The sequence below is a fragment of the Vulpes vulpes genome, chromosome 16, assembly GCF_048418805.1.
Source record: "Vulpes vulpes isolate BD-2025 chromosome 16, VulVul3, whole genome shotgun sequence".
In the NCBI taxonomy this organism is placed as follows: domain Eukaryota; kingdom Metazoa; phylum Chordata; class Mammalia; order Carnivora; family Canidae; genus Vulpes; species Vulpes vulpes.
Genome location: NC_132795.1, coordinates 92,417,325 through 92,423,324, shown reverse-complemented (window position 1 = coordinate 92,423,324; position 6,000 = coordinate 92,417,325).

Genomic DNA, 6,000 nt, shown 5'->3' with positions numbered 1-6,000 from the left:
TAGTATGCTTCCAGAAAAATCTCTAGTTTTCTAGATTAGTAAGGTTTTTAAAAATTCATAACTGAATACATTTGATTTCTTACTTTCTATAAGGCAAACCAGGCTCTTTGATGGCTTGTCTGGTCCAAAGAGAAAAGAGTTTCTAAAATTAGTATGAAGCCAGTCCTACTATGACATAATAGTGAATAGAATCACTGATTTCATAAACCACAGGACTCAGGGTCCATGGGAAAGTCAGCCAGGCTGACATTCCTGGAGAAATGAAAGCTCCTCCAAAGTCAATGCTAGAAATAAAAGATGAGGAGCCATGATGTTTCCATTTATAAAAAATCTTATCGTATAGGATGCATTTCAACAGTGGCCACTCTTCTAGTGTAACTGCCTCTCAGACAATGACATGTTATAGGACACAATAAAAAGGAGGGAAAAGTACAGCTAAAGAACTATTCTGTCTAGGATTGCTATTTGTGACATGGGGCCTTCTGTGATGCCAGTTGTTACCTTGAAAAGCTTTTTTTAAAAAAGTAATCCCAATCCAGAAAACACTAATAGATCCTCAAAGTGTAAAACCCTCTTTGCCAGCTTTAACCTTTCAAACCTACATGTTATCAGATGAATAAATTAATGGATAAGATGTACTCAGGTCTCATATAATAGAGATCTGATAATTAAGGATTTTGAGGGGAAAAAGGCCCAACAGACAAGATCTTGTCTCATAAGTTTTATCCCATTTTCATGTTTCTAATGAAATTTGGTTTCCAGAGATGATGCCAGAAGAAGTAGAGAAGTGGCTTTAACAGCACTCTCGTGGGGGTTTTTTGTTGTTGTTTGGTTGGTTGTTTTTATGTTTGCTTTGTTCTGCTTTTGCAATTTCAGGTGTTTAATTGCTGTTGTTCTTCTAAAATGGTAGTTTTTCTCCCTTTAGTCCATTGCATCAAGTCACTGGATTTCATGTTTTGAATACCTAGCATAGGCCAAATGCTTTATGAAAGGAGCACTACTCAAACTTGATGAATAAAGCATTAAGATGCGCACTGCCCTTCACCTGGAGAGCTACATTCCACTAGTTCTTTTCAGTAGTTTGCTCCTGTCAACATGGCTCTTCATTCTTCTTAGCACACATGATTTATACATCTTTAACTATGGTACAGATTCTTTCAAGACCTCTCCTTAGAACCCTAAGATAACTAAGTATCTGAAACATTTGCTTATTAATTCATGCCGAAAGAGTAGAGACTAAATCATCCCAGGTTTCCAGCCAAATGAAGACTCTTCCCTCTGGTAGGTCACCAAAAAAGGTGAATGCGCCTGCATGTAAAAATACCCATCAACTCCAGAACTGCTCATAAGAGTCCCAGAAAACTATCTTCCTACCAAAAGATTCCAATTGGAAATGTAAGAAAATAGGTTCAGTAGAATAAGGCAAAGTTTCAACCTTTGGATAACTAGCTCCAGGCAGGGCGAACTCCACCCCAAATTTGTTTATGGCATGCTGTTATCTCTTGGGTTGGGACAGAGACCAAGGAAGATCTGACCTGGGGATCTCAGGAACACTCTATCTCAGGCTCATAGATGCACTTGGCAGAGACCTTCAAAGACCCGAAAGTTCTATAGTCACTGTCGTGACATCACTGTGGGAAGACCCAGTGTTAGTTCAGGTGCCCTGTTTGAAGTAAAAAACAAACAGTCTGCTCCTCTGAGCCAATAATGCAGACTTGTATGAACCATGTTGTGCTCCAACCCAGAGAAAACGTGACCAGTTTTTTTTTTTTTTTTGATCAATTGAAAAGGAAGAGGTCATTTTCCAAGCTGGTTGAATTCTAACAGAATTTCCTAAACAACAAGAAAGAAACATGCTGTTTCCCTGCAACCAAAGTAGAGTGGAAAAGAATGATAAAGCACTCAGGAGTGAGTTCTGGCACACAAAGAAATTTTTAAAACTTGTACATGGAAATACAGGCCTTCCTAGAGGTGAGGTAGAGTCTCACAGAGATGCAAAATGAAGGAAATGCTTAGAATCGAGCATCCACGGGTCAGGAACACCACCCTCCACCTGCTCTGGACACTGCAGGCACTCAGTAAATGCTTGTTGACTTGAATTAACATGCTTCATTGTTCTAAAATGTAGTCCAAGGCTTGATTAGCTAGCCCACACAAGCCCTCAGGAAAAAAGTTATTCTTAATGTACCTCCATTTTATATTTGGAGAATGAGAGACATGAAATGGTTAAGTGACCTCCTCAGGCCACCTCATGAGTTAAAGGTAGAGTCAAGACAAGAGCCCAGATGCACAAACACCCACCAGGCACCACTGAACTGGCCAGATAATAAGAGGGCCAGTTGCTGAGGGGGCAGGAACTCCAAGATAAATGGACTGAGTCTAGGCTCAGAGAATTTTTAGCTCCCTCAACAGATGAAGGAACTTGAAATTAACTCATCAAACTCTCCCAATGCTTGGCTCAGGAAATTGGAGCTTCCAAGTTCAAGTGAGAAGTTATGGAGGAAGAATTCTAAGATGGCATAAAGAAGACTAGACAAATGGCATGTTCTCACAGAAAGGGCATGAGCTCTGGAGGCAGACAGTCCCAGCTTTGAATCCAATTCTACCATCACCAGCTCTGACCTGAAGCAATTTACTAACGTCTCCAAGACTCAGTTTCCTCTTCTACGAAACAAAAATGGTAATAACCATCTTGCAGAGTTGATGTTGAAACTGAAGATGTTTTATAAGCCCCAAACATGAACGCTAGTCCATAACAGGCGGCGCTCAGAGACAAGCCAACAAACAAAATGCCTGTTTCAAGTACGATTCCAGTAAGAACAGAGAGCATTATACATATAGAAGACGTGTGAAGGTTTCCACCAACCTGATGAAAGGAAACCTAAAACCTAAAATAAGATACATGGACAGTGAGTGAGGTACTCAATCTGAAGATCACAAGGATAATTTTTTCTGTATGAGAAAAATGCTATCCAGCAACTCACGAGCAGATGTCACCCTGGAGTGGTGCCCTTGACACAGGGCAGACTGCCTTCCATTGTCTGTTCTCTCTCTTACTCTTTCAATTATGGTTTTAATATTTGATGTTCATCAGATATACCACATACTCCATGGTGCTAAATCCAATGCCATATAGATTATGTTTCTTCCTTAATTGTAGCTGACGGAATGTTACCTTACAAATTGCATATTTAATAGAGTCCCAAGATTGAGGGCAGGTGTAATGCACACTTAAACGTGTCCAAAGACTTAAGAAAGAGTTTAATTACTTAACATCACATCCAATGGCAAGATTTGTGACAGAATTGGCTGCTGAAAATGCATTTGGGGGCTCTCACCTTCCAACCAAAAGGTATGTTAAACCAATGTAGTGAGGTGCATTTAGAATTTTATTTAGCAATATAATGGTTGATATTATCTATTTCTCTGTATTAAAGGGGAACCATTCCTTTTTCACATGAAACTGATTTCAAAGGGAGTTACATTTCTGAGAGAGGTACTTGAGAGATCTGTACATGGAAGCCTCAGAAACCACAGATGTTAAATAGTATCAGTATTGAAAGAACCTCAGTGGTCTGCTGAAAGCCTTGAAATATGTACCAATTACATACATGGCTGCAGTCCAGGTGCCATTTAAAGATCTGAGGTAATACAGTGCCTATTTAGAATAATTTGAACATTACCTCCAAAGAGCAATCACATTAAGAAAACAGAATAAGACAAAACAAAACAGGATAGGGAAAACAATTTGATTCCCATTAAAAAGTTAAAAATCCTTACAACTTTCTCACTTCTCTAGGTTGATATAAGTCAGAAGATTTCATGTTGAGGAAGGCCAGGGATATAAAAGGGTAGGTTTTTAAATTAAATTTACCACTCTACAGTTTCCTTTAACACAATCAAAGCCAAGCTTTTACAGGGATGTTTTCCCAATAATAAAGTCAAGCAATTTCACCATCTAAGACATTTTCATGTCTACTCAACAGTTTTGTTTACACAGTACCTTATTTTTTTCAAAATTAAATTTCATACTTGTAAATTTTGATCAGCAAACTAGTCTTAGTTTCCCAGACTTCCTGCTCAATCCTGAATGGCCTAGAGGGTTACTATGAAGTCAGGGAAGTTTGTAAGGGCTCTACTTTCTCTGTCTTCCTCTAAATGTTGGGGTTTCGCTAAGCTCCATCTTTTCATCTTCCACTCTCTTCTCACCTACTTTACAGAGTGTCCCTGGGTGATCTTACTCACTTCTCTCTACATGCTGATGACTTTCAACTCTCTACCTATCTCTAGCTCAGCTGTCTTTCCTGAGCTTCAGATTCATATCTCCAAATGCCTCCTAGACATCCCTGCTTGGATATCCCATTCTCAATTCACCCTGAACATCATGGAGCGCTTCGTCTCCAACAAACATACTTCTCTTCCACCTTTCTCATTTTCCTTACTGGTGCCAAGAGCCATCCAATCACTTAGTCCAGAAACCTGAACACAGTGCTATAAGAATACAAAAGAAACGTCAAGAATAGTAGTAATTTACTGCAGGGAGGGAAAGCAGAGAGGCACTCCAAGTGACATAATGTAATTACAGAGACACCCAAATGAGAAAGAGCATGGCAGGTGTATTATTAATTTGGATTGGGTAGGCTCAACTGAGATGATAAGTAAATCCCATGATCTCAATGGCTTTTTTTTTTCTCATTAAAAAAATCTGATGCCAATTGGTCAGTTTTATTGCAACATAAATTCAGGACTCAGTCTTCTTCTGTCTTGCAACCCACCATCTTAGATTTCTGCACTTCCTGGATTATAGACAAAACATGAAGAACTCAGACCCTCTCTTAGTTTCCTTGAACCAGAAGTGCCATATCCCTTCTGCTCACTTTTCTGTTGTCAAGTATTTGATCATTGTCCCAACCCAACTGCAAGAGAAGCTAAGAAATATCTTCTCATCTGCCCAGGAAGATGAAATGAGGTAGTGAACACCACTGTCTCTACCACAACATGTTTAGAAAACTATGAGTGGCATATCTGGAAATCAATGGGGATGATGAGGGGTGATACGTGTTGTGGGGAATAAGTGGCTCCAGTGCCAGGAGAGCCAGGAAGGAAGGTAAAGTCAGAACCAAAAAAATACCTAGAAGGTTTGAGTGGGGTCAAGAGCCTGAGTGAGTGTCATACTGAGGACAATGGGATTTTAAAGATGAGAATAGGGCAAACACAGGGAGATGTAGTCAACAGAGAACCCGTGAGCTCAAACTTCCCGACCTGTGGCACCCAAAATAAAAGGCCAGCTCCTGCTCCCAGGGCCAGCCTAGGGTTCCTATTGCTTTGAGAATCAGTGGAGTCCAGACAAAGGTCTGGAAACCAGCCTAAAAGCAAACAAATGAAAAAGGTCCTGGTGGTACTGTGATCACCATCTCTGACACTGCATGATTCTCCCTTAAAAAAAAAAAAAAAGATCTTATTTATTTATTCATGAGAAACACACACACACACACACACACACACAGAGAGAGAGAGAGAGAGAGAGAGAGAGAGAGAGGCGGGGACATAGGCAGAGGGAGAAGCAGACTCCCTGCAGGAAGCCCAATGTGGAGACTCCATCCCAGAACCCTGGAATCATGCCCTGAGCCAAAGGCAGAGGCTCAACTGCTGAGCCACCCAGGCATCCCATGATTCTTTCTTAAAGGCTTCGGCCCACGCTTCCCTGTTGGCATCCCAGCTCCCAAAGTAGGTTCCCCTCTCTGTTCTCTCTGGGTTCATTCAGCCTGGCTTTCTTTTTGACTTTAGTGGGTGTGGTTTCTTGCCCCCTTTGCTTCTGAGAAGGCTCCACCTCCAGCCTGTATCCACCCGGGCTGACTTCCACTCTGTTTTACATTCAGCTGTCCTTTGCCAGTTTTGTCCAGCCAAAAGACAAAATAAAAACAGTAACACTTACTGAGTGTTTAATACATGCCTGGCACTGTTCAGGCATTTTACATACATATGATACACACAAATACA